Here is a 15,454-nt window from a genome sequence, read left to right as displayed (position 1 = left end):
TCAAACACTTCAGAGATCTGAAGAATATGGCATTTAAGATGTTTTAATAATAAACGCCTTTTCTGACAGAGAGACATATCAGCTCCTGGCAGCACCCCTAATCTACTCTGAAGAAGATTATGGGCACTGAAGAACCTCCACCTGGAGTTTGCTTCAATTGTGGCAAGGCAGGACACTGAGCAAAATAAACATTAGCCTTACCTTGATTGCTGACAGCAGGCTGTCCAAGTTGTGGACTAGCAGGACACTGGGAAGTTGATTGAACCACTTTGCAGAGACAAGGTAAGGCAGTCCCCTAAAATTACCGCTTTGCAGATAAGTCTATCAAATCTTCTGGGCCTGATGGCCAAAGATGGATGCCCCACAAATCGAGAGGAATCTTGAGTGACTATCCAGGCAGCCAGTAGTCATTCCTTAGTTTTGGAAGCTGTTTGCTCTGCTCTTCCTGTTTACTCAGGTAATTTTTATCCTTCTCAGGTCTCTGACGGGGTTGAGGACTAGGTAGTTAAAGTCTTACAGTTTTCCTTGTTATCAGGTGCAAGACAGAAAACTCACAAAAGTGTAGGTTTGTAAATACATAAAAGCTTAAGTTGTGAAGGATCTATGAAAGTGTTTTAGGGGTAAGAAGATAGTTTAAAGGTGGTAAATGCAAGTTACAAAGGTGGAAGAAAGTGAAAGTTTAAGTTATAAGAAGATGCTTCAAGGCTAATGAAGGTTGGAAGTCTAAGAAGGTGTTTTAAGGATGGCAAACGCAAATTGTGAAAGTTAGAGGATGTGGAAGCTTGAATGATGACAGAAAGTGATTTAAACTTTGTTCTCACCGAGATGGGGTAAATAGTAGATACTTTCTCCAAGGTTGCCAGATACAAATGGACTGGACTCTGTGAACGTAACTCTTACCTGATAGTACTCATACCTGTTCTCATTGTGTATAGCTTGTTGGTGTCAGAGATAAAGCTATTGCTTGGATTAAAAGGGGGAGATGTAGGGGTGTAGTGTGCGAAGGTGTGTCTCTACGCAGTCAATTATTAATTCTATAACAACAGAGAGCTAAATGTCGGCAGAATCTTGGCATAGCCTAGGGGTGATCTGGAATTGTATCTGATTGTCTGTGATAAAGATCTGAAGGCAATAGCTGAGCAGGAAGTGGAGGGTGGAATGACAGAGAGAGAGAGAAAGAGAGAGAGAGAGAGAGAGAGAGAGAGAGAGAGAGAGAGAGAGAGAGAGAGAGACTGAGTTTCACATCAGCAGACACAGAGATGAACCAATGGATCAGACCAGAGAAGGGGGTAGAGCTAGCCAGGTGGTGGGTTGTGGCCTAGTCAGGAAGGTATAAGCTAGAAAATATTAAAAGCCAAGCCCCTGTGTCATTATTTAGACTGATCCCAGGTCTGAGATTAGTCCCACTATCCCCAGCAAGTTCAAGACCTTCTTGGGTTATAGGACCCCTATTCCAAGCAAACAAACAAACCCAACAGAGTCAGGAATGGTGGCATATGTCTGGAATCCTGATGCTCTGGATACTAAGGCAGGAGGCACTTGATCATGAGGCCGGAGCTGCGGGCAGTGATGTCGCAGTGGATACCTTTTTCTAATTTCCTTACTTTTCTTTTCTTTCCCTATATTTCCTAAGAACCGGTTTTTTTTTTTTTTTTTATTTTTTTTTTTTTTTTTTTTTTTCGGAGCTGGGGACCGAACCCAGGGCCTTGTGCTTCCTAGGCAAGCACTCTACCACTGATCTAAATCCCCAACCCCAAGAACCCGTTTTTAAGTACATCTAAGTTTGCAAGCCTGTAAGTATACAAACAATAAATGCATATGTTTGTGTTGTGTAACTAATAAGTGTGTGTTTAAAAATTAAAGAGACTGGAAGTGAGAGACCAGCGTCAATGTTACAGCACTTAACATTTCTGTTGAATATAGTTCTGACCCATTACTCAGACTCCCAGACTCCACCCACCTGCGCCTCCCAAGTACTGTGATGAAAGGCTTGTGCCACTGTACTCAGCTGTTGTATTTACCTCAGTATGAGTGTGTGGGAGGCTCCTGGAATCCTCACAAGACCTCTCTCCACAGCAAATACACCTAATAGTTCTTACCTGATTCCCACTCGGGGCTCTAGGCCTTCCTTCCTCTTCACTCTCGGCTGTGGCAAGAGACAGCCTCAGTCAGGCTTTTCAACCTTTCTCCTGCTTTCAGGACCGCGCTGAGGCTTCTGCCCTGTGCTCTGCTGCCCCCAAGCGGCTGCTCTTCCATCAACCCTCCAATGACAGCTATCCTCGTTAGTGGGGTTGTACCCAATTCTTGAAACACTTTGAGGTCCCAAACCATCGATCCTAGCTCTTTCCAATCCTTTGATTTTGCTTGATTCGGAGTGTAGAGACTGTGGTACCCTCCTGCCATCGCAGCACGTCCGAGGTGGAAGTAAGCAGATGAGGAGTTCAAGGTCATCCTCCGCTACACCGAGAGTTTGAGGCCAAAACAAGACAAAAATTCAGTCTACAGAAGGAACCTAGGTCATTTCTTGGTCCCTGCTTACTGTCCTTTTGCTTATTGCTGGCATGATTAAGATGCATGCATCTTTTAAATTTCTCTATCATGGTTTCTGGTTGATGGAAAGTTATTATTTACATCTGAATTTATGGAGTTAGAACTTGGGTCCTGGAAGGTAATTTCCTGTTTTTGGCAATGTTATACTATTACCATGTTATGTTCATAGCATGGTAACAGGTTTGATCTCACCACAAAGACATAATGGAGGTTGTATATGAGAATTACAACCTTCTTTGTGCCAGCACTGAGAATCAAACCTCCATCCTCACAGATTAGTGCTCTACCACTGAGTTACATCCACAATTCTTGGATTATAGAATGTCTACCACATATTTAGCACAGGGCCCAGTACATTGCAAACTCCCAATAAACTGTAGCCATTACTCTGTGAAACTGTTACTTGCATAGGCATCATTTGAGGGTGCTCTTCATCCCGTGCTAGGACTCTGTGTCAGAAGCTTCACGTTAGTCAACAAATGGAGTAGAATGAACTAAATTTCAATCTGTCCGTGGCTGGGAATATGCCCAGCTGGTTGGGAATCTTCCTGGAAATTTGCCAAACCTGGGTGAACTCAGCCAACCAGGGCAATGGGAGCAAATGGGACAGGTCATGGATCAACTCTACGGGGACCCCCAACTTTCCAAGAATACATGAAGATATCCCCAGGGCTGTGTGGAAATATAGATGAGGTGACATAAAACGGCCAGCTCTTTAAGGAAAATGGATCTGTATATTTTAAGTACATTACGATCAGTATCAAATTCCAACAGCATTATTATTCGTGTGGATACGGGGTATTTAAAAGAGTGTCCGATGGCGCTACTTTATGCTGAGAAGTATAGCCTTTGCAGATTTATTTAAACTTATGGTGAAAAGCTGTATGTAGCTTGGGCACAAGAGTCGAAAGTCCTCTCGGGGTATGGTGGCACACATCTTTAGTCCCAGCACTCATGAGACACAGGCAAGTGGATCTCTGAGAGTTTGAGGCCAACCTGGTCTACATAGTGAGTTCTAGGCCAGTGAGGGCTACCTAGTGAGACCTTGTCTTCAAAGGAGGAAATAGTAGTAGTAGTAGTAGTAGTAGTAGTAGTAGTAGTAGTAGTAGTAGTAATAGTAGTAGTAGTAGTAAAATTTCCAGCCCTCACCTTTTTGTAGAGAGAATGTGAACAGAACTTTTTGAGGGTAGAACTACATGCTGTCCCCCCAAGAGGGGAATTGGTGGGTTGCAGGTACAACCTGTTCCTCCCAAATATCAAGGTTTCTGAGGCGTGAAACTGCTCAGTGAGTAGAGGTGCCTCCCACTATAGTTCCAAGGAAGTGTACGTATGTGAACCCCAAAAGACCACCCCAGGGTCTTTATTCCAGCTAGCTTGGGCTTAACTCACCACTGACCTGCAGGACGGTTCCGGTGGAGAAAGCCCTGAACATTCATCGAGACGAGGTTTTATAGAAAGCAGAAAGTGAGGAGTGAGTGTTTCTAGCCTGGCAAACATCTAATTGCAGTGCTATTGTGGCCTTTAGCATAATTGGCTGGTGCTGGGAACCAAACCATAACCTTAACTTCTGATTTTTTCCTAATGGGTGACTGTAGGGCAGGGGTAGGCTTGTAACCTAGAGGTACAGATTTGTTGGGGGAAATAACCTGGAGACTGGTGCTAGACGAAGGTTTGTTGAGGGAGATTAACCTGGAAACACAGGTCTTGTTGGGGCTAGCCTAGGAACAGGAGCTATGCTTGGGTTTTGTTGGAAACTAATGCTAGGTTCTGGCCCTGAGTTCAAACTTAGGTCAGGTTCTCCAAGATAGAGTCTGAACCCACCATTTGGTCTCTCACCACCAACCCTCACGACCTCAATCCCATGAATCCAACATGGTAGAGATGAAGAACGGATTCTCGAAGGTTGGCCTGAGCATGAAGCTGGCATGCACATACACATGTGCACACGCAATAATAGATACGTAAGTAGTATTTTAAAAAGCTTTCCAAGGCCCGTGTGTCACCTTACAATCCCTCCAGAATAAGTGAGGATTGTTGCAATGCATTTGCAAAAGTAGTGATGGAACTTCATTCAAAGCAAAGCGACGGAACATGTCAGGTACAGGGCCAAAGTGACAGTTGACCCATGAGTGAGAACACCCAAGGGCTTAGGTCATTTTCTGAGGCTTCTTTTAATGAAGTCTAAAGAAGGTGTGGTAGTGGCAGTCTGCTGTTTCACAAGGCCAACAAGCCCATCATCCGTCTCTCCAGTGGAGTCCAAGGCCGGGTGGATGTTCCTCGGAGGCAGGATTTTCAAGACTGAGGGGTCAGTCTGGAGAATCCAATTCTGTGGTCCTAATGGCATCTCTCTAAGAAAGAGCCCTCTGCCTGCACCAGGCCAGCGCCTATCCTTTCCATGACTTGGTTCCCCTTGGAGTCCTAGGTCTGATCCCCTGAAACTAGAGCTACACAAGGTTAAGAAGCTTGACAGGGGTGCTGGGAACTGAACCTTGGTTCTCTTCAAGAGCAGCGCATGCTCTTAACAACCAAGGTGTCACCCAGCCCCTGTTCTTTTTCATGGGCATATTTTATTGTTTTGAATGAGAGAAGGAGAGCTACTTCACTGCTCAGAGTATCTGTCCCTTTGCTCTTCTTCATCCTGCTCATCCTGCCCATGTTCCCTGACTGTGTTCTCACAGATATGCCTCCTCTGGGCTTCAGCTGAAGGATCAGATCCTGTGACATTTTTTAAAGGTTTATTAATTTATTTGTTTGTTTTTTTTTCAGGACAAGGTTTCTCTGTGTAACAGGCCTGGCTATCCTGGAACTCGTTTTGTAGACCTGGCTGGCCTTGGGCTCACAGAGATCCACCTGCCTCCTCTGCCTCTGCCTCTTGAGTGCTGGAATTAAAGGTGTGTGCTACCATGCTTGGCTCTAAAGGTTTGTGTGCGTGTGCTGTGCGTGTGCATGCCAGCTCATACACAAGGACCAGCCTTGGCTTGGACAGGAGTTCCTGAGAGGAGTGTTTGAGAACTTCAGAAAATGACTGGAAGTCAATTAGGGGTACAAGCTGTGTTCTGCTTGAGACAGCTTTCTCTGGAGATCTTCAGACAGCTCATTCAGATAGCTTAGTTCTGGCAGACTAAAGTCCAGTCTTATTTACACATCAATTCAGTCTTTACTCCAGGTTCCCTTTTGATTATCCCATGAATCAGCATTCCATGACTATAGCCCCTTGATTCTTAGAAAGAGACAGCATTTTATTTTATTTTATTTTATTTTATTTATTTTGGCATTGGAAATGAATTCAGAGATCTGCTTGCCTGTGTAAGCACAAACAATAAGCTAACTGAATAGGATCCTGTCCTGAGATCACCATTCTTACCACACCTGGGCCCAAAGTAGCTCTGGCCCAGGCTGACCTTGAACTCAGGAATCTGTCTGCCTTTGTATCTTTTTGACAAGCTGGCTCATTAGAAGCCCCTCATACAATTCATATTGCATCCTTATATTTTGCATAGTTGAGAAATTATATATTTTTCATGAACTCATGTTTTCAGAGTTCTTTCCACAGCTTTAAAGGCTGTCCTGAAGGTCACGGCACTTACCATTTTCTGTTCCCTAAGGAGGAACAGAAGTTTACATATACATATACATGTACATACTCGTGTGTGTGTGTGTGTGTGTGTGTGTGTGTGCCTGTATGTGTATTATACGAACAAGCCTCATACCCAGCAACCATCAATGCTTGTGAAGACCCATGCCCTGCTGGCTCTGCTCCAGGGGCAGGAAACTGTATCATGCCATCCCTTCCAGGCAATGCAGGACTTACATTATGTAGGTATGTGGACCCTCTGAGGCCAGAGGAGGGTGGATGTTGGGTCGGCTCAAGCTGGAATTACATGAAGTTGTGGGCTACCTGATATAAGCATATCATGGGGATGAATTCAGGTCCTCTAGAAGAGCAGTATGAGTCCTTAACTGCTGAGGCTGGGCTGTCGTTCCAGCCCCTGTAACAACTTTTTGATGTACCCTTAGAGTCATATTGTCTTTATGGTGTCACTTGGGATGCTTACCACACTTATTTACATATCTCCCCAGCAACAGATCCTGGAAGGCAGAGGCTGTGTGTGGTTAACCACTGATCCCAGTACCTATCTCAAATAGAAATAATAATTCTAACTAATGTCCTAAACTATTACTACATTCCATATGCTAAGCAACTAGCTTGTATTAATTCATGCAATCTCACAATGATGTGTGATATCACATCAACACTGTCATCTGATTTTCTGGTTGAGGAGACTGAGGCAGAGGAAACTCATGACACAGAACTGGAGCCAGAAGTACATGTAAATGTGTCTGTTAGGACTTGGGTAAGCAAAAGAAGCTAGAGTTTCTCAAAAGTCCTTCTCAAAATAAATATTATTATTAACATTTTAAGAATGTCATCAAATTTGGATATTATCATCCCATTCCCAATGCCCAACTCTCTCTCTCTCTCTCTCTCTCTCTCTCTCTCTCTCTCTCTCTCTCTCTCTCTCTCCCCCCTCCTTCCCTCCCTCCTCCTCCTCCCCCTCCTCCTCCCTCCCTCCCTCACTTACTCCTTCCCCCCTAGCCAATCTTTGTTGTTCTAATTCTCTTGGTTATGTGGCCTGCCCTGGTCCATGGCTCACCTACCAGAGGTGAAAGAAATAGCATCCTCCTTCATGCTGGTGAGGTTGTTGTATGACTTGAGCTTATGTAGGCCTTCCACATGTGTGACACCCCTATTCACATGTGTAGCTGCTCTGCTGTGCCTGGAAAACACTGTTTCTGGATGAAAAAGGAGGGAGAGAGAGAGAGAGAGAGAGAGAGAGAGAGAGAGAGAGAGAGAGAGAGGAGAGAGAGAGAGAAATGGGACAGTGGACTGTGCCAGGAAACTTGGTAAGGTTGGGAGGGTTCAGAGTCCCCAGCACCCAGGCACCTACCTACTCGAGATGGTAGGAGGCTCCCTGCTCCTGTTCCCTACCAGATTCCTGGCCTGGAACACAGGGCACACTTTCCACATAGGAAACGCTACCTGTAATCACGTAGATCAGAACGGAGTTCTCCATGCTAATGAGGTACCTAGAGGCCCTGAGGGTTTAGCCAATAATCACCCCTTCTTGGATACTCTTCCCTACAAAAAGCATTTAATCTCTGGTCCACCCTAAGGAGGTGGTATGCACCCATTTTTTTTATGATGAACAATCAATAAACAGTTTGGAAACAAGAACTGTCTCTTTGATCAAGAACCACCGTGGGGAGCATGGGAAAAGTCTTCACCTACAGAGCTGCACCATCTCAATCTCCCATAGAAGGCCCCTCTGTACTCCCAGACAACTGCCACTAAGCTAAGGACTTGCCAAGCCTGAGCTACCACTGAGTGTCCCTCACTCTCCCCGATGCCCCCACTCCACCCCGGGCTCCTCCTCAGCCCGTGAGCCTCCTCTGTTCTCTGCTCCTCAGAGACTTAAGAGACTTACAAAGATGGCTGGATGTCCAGGAGTCCGAGAAGCCCAGCCTCTGTTCCTCATCACAGGCTCTTGGACCCCGCCCCTCTGTTTCCAACTCCTCCTCGGTTTCCAGCAGCCACTGGATGCCTGGGAGTCAGGGAACCCCAGCTTTGACCTCCCGCATCTTAGGCTGCGTTTTCTCACCCCTGAGCAGTGTACAGAGCTTTCCCCAAGCCCAGCCCCCACAGTGGTTCAGGATAAATGTACTCTAGCATCTCCACATCCTGCCTGCCCACAGCCATTCCCACCCCCCAGCGGTAGGACAGAATGCAAAACCACAGAAGAAAAGGACTGAGTGTTCCCAGGTATGGTGGAAGACAAAGTTTATTGTAGATAAAAGGGAGAGCATAGGAAGAGACAGGGACATTTGGGAGAGTTCATAGTGGACATGACCCTGTCTGAGCTGGGCCATGTGAGAAGAGCGGGGAGGGAAAAGAAGAGGGAAGAGGAGGACTAGGTATAGTGGCCAAGAATGCAAAAGTACAAGGATTTGAGACCTGGTAGTTATCTATCACCTCCAGTCTTACACCTCACCCCCACCTCTTCTGATGTGTGTGTGTGTGTGTGTGTGTGTGTGTGTGTGTGTGTGTGAGGGTACTGGGATTATAGCCATGTGTCACCTAGTCCTTTGGAAGGCATTCTAGATGGCCCCAGGCAAGGTTTAAATCCATATCCATTAAACCAAATCTATTTAAATCCAAGGATTTAAATTGACTGTGTGCCCTGGCTTCCTGCCAATTTGGTTCTGAAAACTGAACAAGGCCAAGGGACTGACATCACTGAATTTACCTTTACTTATTCACTGGGTTGGCCAAACTTCAATTCATAAAAGAGAAGAGGAGTGGGTATGGGGAAGGGCTCTGGTAGTCTCATCTCTCCAACTCCAAGGCTCAGTGAATGGTCCTGGATTCCCCTTAGTCAGCTTCCGTTTCTTCTACAGTGGCTTGTCTGGACCAAGGCGAGATCCCAGGAATTCAACCAAGCAAAAAACTCAGTTTTCCATATGGTGTAAACAAGATTGATATTTTTAACTTTATTGTGGTTGTTGTTGTTAGTGGTGGTGGTAGTGTGTGTGTGTGTGTGTGTGTGTGTGTGTGTGTGTGAGAGAGAGAGAGAGAGAGAGAGAGAGAGAGAGAGAGAGAGAGAGAGAGGGAGAGAGAGGATGATGTCACAGGTGAGGCAGGCACAAGATAGAAGGAGGCCTGTCATTGGCTGAGAAAGAAGGATGGGCGGGAGAGAAGTTTGAAGGAAGAGGGGGAGACTGGGACAGAGAGGTAGAGACAGGAGAGAGGAAGGAGAGGGAGAAGCCGTGGCAGGACGATGGAGGCTGACGTAAAGATCTTGCTCTGTGTATTTACAGGTTGTTATTAATGGTCTCAAGGAATGGATGGTACCGGGCTTTGTATGTTTAAGTGGGCAATTATATCTTACCAATTGGGTCAAATATTATTGTGTTGTGTGTTCTTTTATGTGACGGTTTGAGTGTATGAAAGTGTGTGGCGGCAAGAGACACTGGGCCGCTGAGGAGTTGGGATGTGTTTCCACCAAGATATCTAGCAGACATCTTGGGACACATGAAAGGACCAAGTAAGGTAAAAGACAACCCATTTTTTTATTTTTATATTTTTACAACAACAGAGAGAGGGAGAGAGAGAGAGAGAGAGAGAGAGAGAGAGAGAGAGAGAGAGGGAGGAGGAGGAGGAGGAGGAGGAGGAGGAGGAGGAGGAGGAGGAGGAGGAGGAGGAGGAGGAGGAGAGTTTTGTTGAGGCAATTCTTTTCTCCCATGTTTCTGTAGGCTCCAGGGTTTGAACCCAGGTTCTAAGGACTGTGCTGTAAGTGCCTTTACTAGCTGAGCCATCTTGCCAACTGCACATGACTGGTTTCTGCTATTATTGTTTGGTTCGGTTTTGATGTTCCTCAGAGCCAGGCTTGGTGGTGTTTGTCAATAATCCCTGCACTGGAGAGATGGAAGTAAAAGGCTCACGAGAGAGAAAACCAGGATGTATGTACTTAGTTGGGCTAAAAGGCATCGAAGGGCTACATTTCTGTGAATACTCTCAGTCTTCCCTGCAAAGAGGCAACAACGATTTACACCCCACTGACAGCATGAGCAAGTCCCTTCCCTCACTCTTGCCCACCCCAGAGCTTAGTTTTACCATAAGTAAGGAACTCAGAAGTGTCAGTCTTTTAGCAACGATAAACACAATATCTTTTACATTTATTCCATGGTCTTCTTTTATTCATGTGCAGAGACTCAAATTGAGACTCTGAGCAAGTGACGATCAATTTTAGTGTAATCAATGATTATCTATGATGTCATGATGTCTGGTTGTGGTATTAGGTGCTCTCCTGGGGACAGATGATCCTTCCATGATTCAGGTCTTCCTCCAGGTTAGGCAAACACCCCTGGTTCTTTAGTTGAACCTCAGATAAAATAGTGCATTTCTCAGGGTTCTCTAGAGTCATAGAACTTATGGAAGGTCTCTATATATTAAGGGAATTTATTGGACTAACTTACAGACTGAAGTCCAGCTAACCCAACAGGTACCTGTCAATAGGAAGTTTAAAAACCTAGTAGTTTTGCAGTTCCACGAAGCTAGGTGTTTCAGCTGCTTTTCTTTATAAGCTGGAATCCTGGAGAAGTTCCAACAGATGTGCTGGTAAGTATGTTCAGGCAGGTGAGGAAGAAAGAGCCTCCTTCTTCCTTTGTCCTTATGCAGGCCTCAAGCAGAATGTATGACTCAGATTAAAGGTGTGTACTACCTTTCCTGGTCCTAAGCTTTTCATGGCCACTATGCCTCAAGATCTGGATCACAGGTGTGCCCTCCATATTTGGATTGTAGTTCATTCCAGATGTAGTCAAGTTGACAACCAGGGACAGCCAACACAAGTAGTTCGCTTATTCAGGAGTCTTGCACAGAGCAATGCAGGAGCAAAACACGTTTGAACACTGTCTGGGCTGGTCTTATGCCAACTCGGCACACAAACCAGAGTTTTCTGAAAGGAGGGGACCTCAATTGAGAAGATGCCTCCATAAGATCCAGGCTGTAAAACATTTTTAAAAATTAGTGATCGATGTGGGAGGGCCCATCCCTGGGCTGGTGATCCTTGGTTCTATGAGCAATCCATGAGAAGCAAGCATCATGGCCTCTGCATTAGCTCCAGCCTCCAGGAGCTCCTGGTCTGGTTGAGTTCTGGCCCTGAAAGTGTAAGCAAATAAAGCTTTCCCTCCCCTACTCGCTTTTGGTCATGGTGTTTCATCACACTGATAGAAACCTTAAGACAAACACTTAGTTCTGCTCTGGTCACCTCATGAAAGCTCCAGTGGTAGGATGAGGCCACACAGGATGCTGCAGAAACATCTAGAAGAGGCACAGACTAGAAAAGGGTGTGTCATGGTGATCATGGGAGCAATGAGGGAGAAAAGCCAGAATGAGGGAAGATCCCCATAGGGTGAGAGAGAATGAGAGAAGAGCAAGTCCTCAAGAAACAGTGGACACGAGCCAGAACACAGAAGAGAGGTTGTTCTTGCCTGGATCATCTATTTGGGAAGGGGACAAGGGACTAATTAGGAAGGAGGTTGGCTGCTAAGAATAAGGAGTGAGTATTTGGGGTTCAAGTCTGTCTGTCTGTCTTCTTCTTCTTCTTCTTCTTCTTCTTCTTCTTCTTCTTCTTCTTCCTCTTCCTCTTCCTCCTCCTCCTCCTCCTCCTCTTCCTCCTCTTCTTCCTCTCTCTCTCTTCTCTCTCTCTCTCTCAATGTATATGAGTATACTGTAGCTGTCTTCATACACATCAGAATAGGGCATCCAATCCCATTACAGATGGTTGTGAGCCACCATGTGGTTGCTGGGAATTGAAATCAGGACCTCTGGAAGAACAGTCAGTGCTCTTAACCGCTGAGCCATTTCTCCAGCCTCCCGCCTCCTCTATTGTTTTGTTTTATTTTGTTTTTGAGGCAATGTCTCATGCAGTCCTGTCTGGCCTTGAATTCAACAGGTAGCCAAGGATGATCTTGAACTCCTGGCTTCACCGCCCAAATGTTAAATTGTTGTGGGGAATTTTTCTGGGATAAGCCCCCTGACACCAATGAGAGCGGAAGAGAGAGGCCACCAGATGGACAGAAGCCAGGAGAGATCCTGAAAGGCTTTGGTTCCCAGGTCCACTTTGCATTCTCCTTTTATACCTTAAAACACAAGGTCTTTACAACACAAGGTGGGGGCAGGAACGCAAGCAAGATTTCACAGAAGCGTACTTGACAGTTAGCAAGTGAAGCACAATGACCAATTGCTTCACCTGTTCCTCCACATCATTCCGTTCCAAGTTGCAAGTGAAGTCATGCTCAGCAAATAGACAGTGCAAGCAGTGCTCTAAGTAAGTCACTAAGTAAATCTCTAAACACATATCTAATAACGGGTCTTTTCTACCTTATGCTACTTCAAGATTACAGGCATGATCTACCTTGCCCAGTTCAGAGGTTCAACTTTCGACCAGGATTATATTAGAGGGCTCCACTTTGCCTCCTGTCAGTCAGAAGGTGGGCAAGCCCCTCCCACATTCTCCTGCCACTGTAGTGTCCTGTTCAAAAAATGGAGCACTCATATAAAATGGGCCACACAAGACTGTTACCTCAGCATCAGAGGTGGAGACAGGCAGGTCTTAGAAGATTGATGGCCAGTCGGCCCAACTGAAATGAAGAGCCTACATTTGGTGGTACATGCTTTTAATCACAGCAATCAGGAGGCCAACAGAGGTGGGTCACAGTTGAGTTCAACTCCAGCCTCCACCTACATACTGAGGCCCTGTCCCAAATAATGATTGTACTAATAACGTGGAGTACAGTAGAGGAAAGCATTGGTGCCTCCACATGTGCACACACCTGCAGACACTCATGCACATACACCCTCCCACTGTACATAAACAAGTGAGTTATAAAGATTAGGCTAAGGTTGTTTTGGGTTTCTGGGACCATTGCAGGTGTGAATAAAGGAAGAGTGTATCAGACCGTGAACCCCTGGAATTTACCTAGGACTGAAACCGGCCACTGTGGCCTCAGCACGCAAGGTCAGGTGGCCTCCAGCAGTATTGACATCCAGAGTATCAACGGAGAAGTCACACTAGCCATCAGCAGAGTCATTTTTAAATTTTTATTTACTTTTATTTCATGCACGCTGGTGTTTTGCTTGCATGTATGGGTGTGTAAGGGTGTCAGGTCACCTGAAAATGGAGTTACAGTTGTAAGCTGACATGTAAGACTGGGAATCGAACCTGGGTCCTTTGGTAGACAAGCCAGTGTTCCTAACCACTAAGCCATCTCTCCAGCCCTGGGTCTTCAGTGAGAGGTATCATTGAATTTTCTGAGCTGGAAGGACAGATGTTTGAGGAACATAGAGAAATGGCAAACAGGAAGAAGAAGATCTCCACAAGGGTGTTCACAGGCACCCACCAACTCCAGACGTCTTCAATTCCACTCAACCTCAATTTTGTTGTCACAATTAGGACCCTGACTCTCTTGTCTCTTTGGCTCTTCTATTTTTCCTCCTCCTCTCTGGTCTCTTTGCTCAGCTCTCACAGAACATTCATTTTTCAACAATTTTTTTTTTTTTTGGTTTTTTTTTTCCGGAGCTGGGGACCCGGAACCCAGGGCCTTTGCGCTTCCTAGGCAAGCGCTCTATCACTGAGCTAAATCCCCAACCCCATTTTTCAACAATTTTATTTTACTTTTTTTTTCCCTCTGTTGGCAGCACTGTGATGTGAGGAGCTCATGGTCATGCCTAGAGCACTACCATCAGGGCAGCTGGTACAGGTCTTCAGACACAAGGAGATAGTTATATAAGAAGACAGCCATAGCTGTGGTGCACTACAAATGGAGAAACATCTTCGTCAGGTGACAGAACAACTTGACTCCATCCTATGATTAGAAGCCCTCTTGTAACAAGGTCAAAATAAGTTCATTCCTGTTTTTTGTAAAACTTGGGTTTGACCCTGTCGTCAACCCATTTTCTGGAATTTGACATGTTCCATACTCTATACCCTGATTCCACCCTGATAAGATGTTCTGCTAAGTTCCTGCGTAGCCAACATTCCTCTAGGAAATGACACCTAGTCTTGCAAATTTTGAACTATATAAATTCCACTTCTATGTTTGATGCTATTCTTTAAAACCCCACTTTAGGGAGCAGCCCTGTCTAATAGAAAATAAAGCTTGCTTGTCTCAAAGAATTTAATTAATGGTTTTTACTTTTGTTCGGTGGGATTAATACAGGGTGAATCAGAGTCCTCTGGAGATGACTGAGCCACAAACACTGTAGTACAAGTTACACCGGCAGGTTCTGCTTCTGGGCAATGAACGATTTGCTAATGTGGACATCAGGGTTCGTGTGAAGGGGAGGTCCTGTGGCTTAGGTTTATACTATTCAACAGTCTGTCCCTGAAGCCCTGCTGGTTTATTACTTTGACAGGTCCCTGCTGGTATCCCACCCTGTTGCGAGTCCAAAACGTTCATAGGTCCGAGTGGACGTGCTCACTACCAGAAACCCTACAAAAAACCCATCTCATGGATCAGGGTTTACCTTTGTAATAAAGATCGTAGGATTTTAATATTTTATTTTATTTATTTATTTATTTATTTATTTATTTATTTATTTATTTATTTTTTGGTTCTTTTTTTCAGAGCTGGGGACCGAACCCAGGGCCTTGCGCTTCCTAGGCAAGTGCTCTACCACTGAGCTAAATCCCCAACCCCGGATTTTAATATTTTAAAAAAGACATGTGTGTAAGCTGGAGAGATGGCTCAGTGGTTAAGAGCACCGACTGCTCTTCCAGAGGTTCTGAGTTCAATTCCCAGCAACCACATGGTGGCTCACAACCATCTGTAATGAGATCTGATGCCCTCTTCTGGTGTGTGTGAAGACAGTAGTGTACTTATATATAATAAACAAATCTAAAAAAAAATATTGAAAAAAAAAGACGTATGTGTGTGTGTGTGTGTGTGTGTGTATGCGCGCGTACGCGTGTGTGTTATGCTTATATATACGAATATACGTCCATGGTTTTTGACAGTCTGTAACTTACTGTGCCATCCCCTAAATACATTTCAATGAAAGTTTTCATTAGCATGGATGTGAAGGCAGCTAAAATCTGTTATATTTGTTAGTGTGTGCTTATGCTTGTGGTTTGCATCTCTAGTCTCAAGGTTTTTCTGTTCAAAGTTTTTTTATTTATTTACATATTTATTTTTGAGTCGAAAGCTCTTACAGCCCAAGCTGGGCTCGAATTCGCTACATATAGTCAATGATGACTTTAAACTTGTTGTGAGGGTTGGGGATTTAGCTCAGTGGTAGAGCGCTTGCCTAGCAAGTGCAAGGCCCTGGGTTCGGTCCTCAGCTCCG

Source organism: Rattus rattus, chromosome 2 (assembly GCF_011064425.1).
Source record: "Rattus rattus isolate New Zealand chromosome 2, Rrattus_CSIRO_v1, whole genome shotgun sequence".
Classification (NCBI taxonomy): Eukaryota; Metazoa; Chordata; class Mammalia; order Rodentia; family Muridae; genus Rattus; species Rattus rattus.
The sequence above is the reverse complement of the archived record's forward strand: the minus strand, read 5'-3'. Positions refer to the sequence as shown.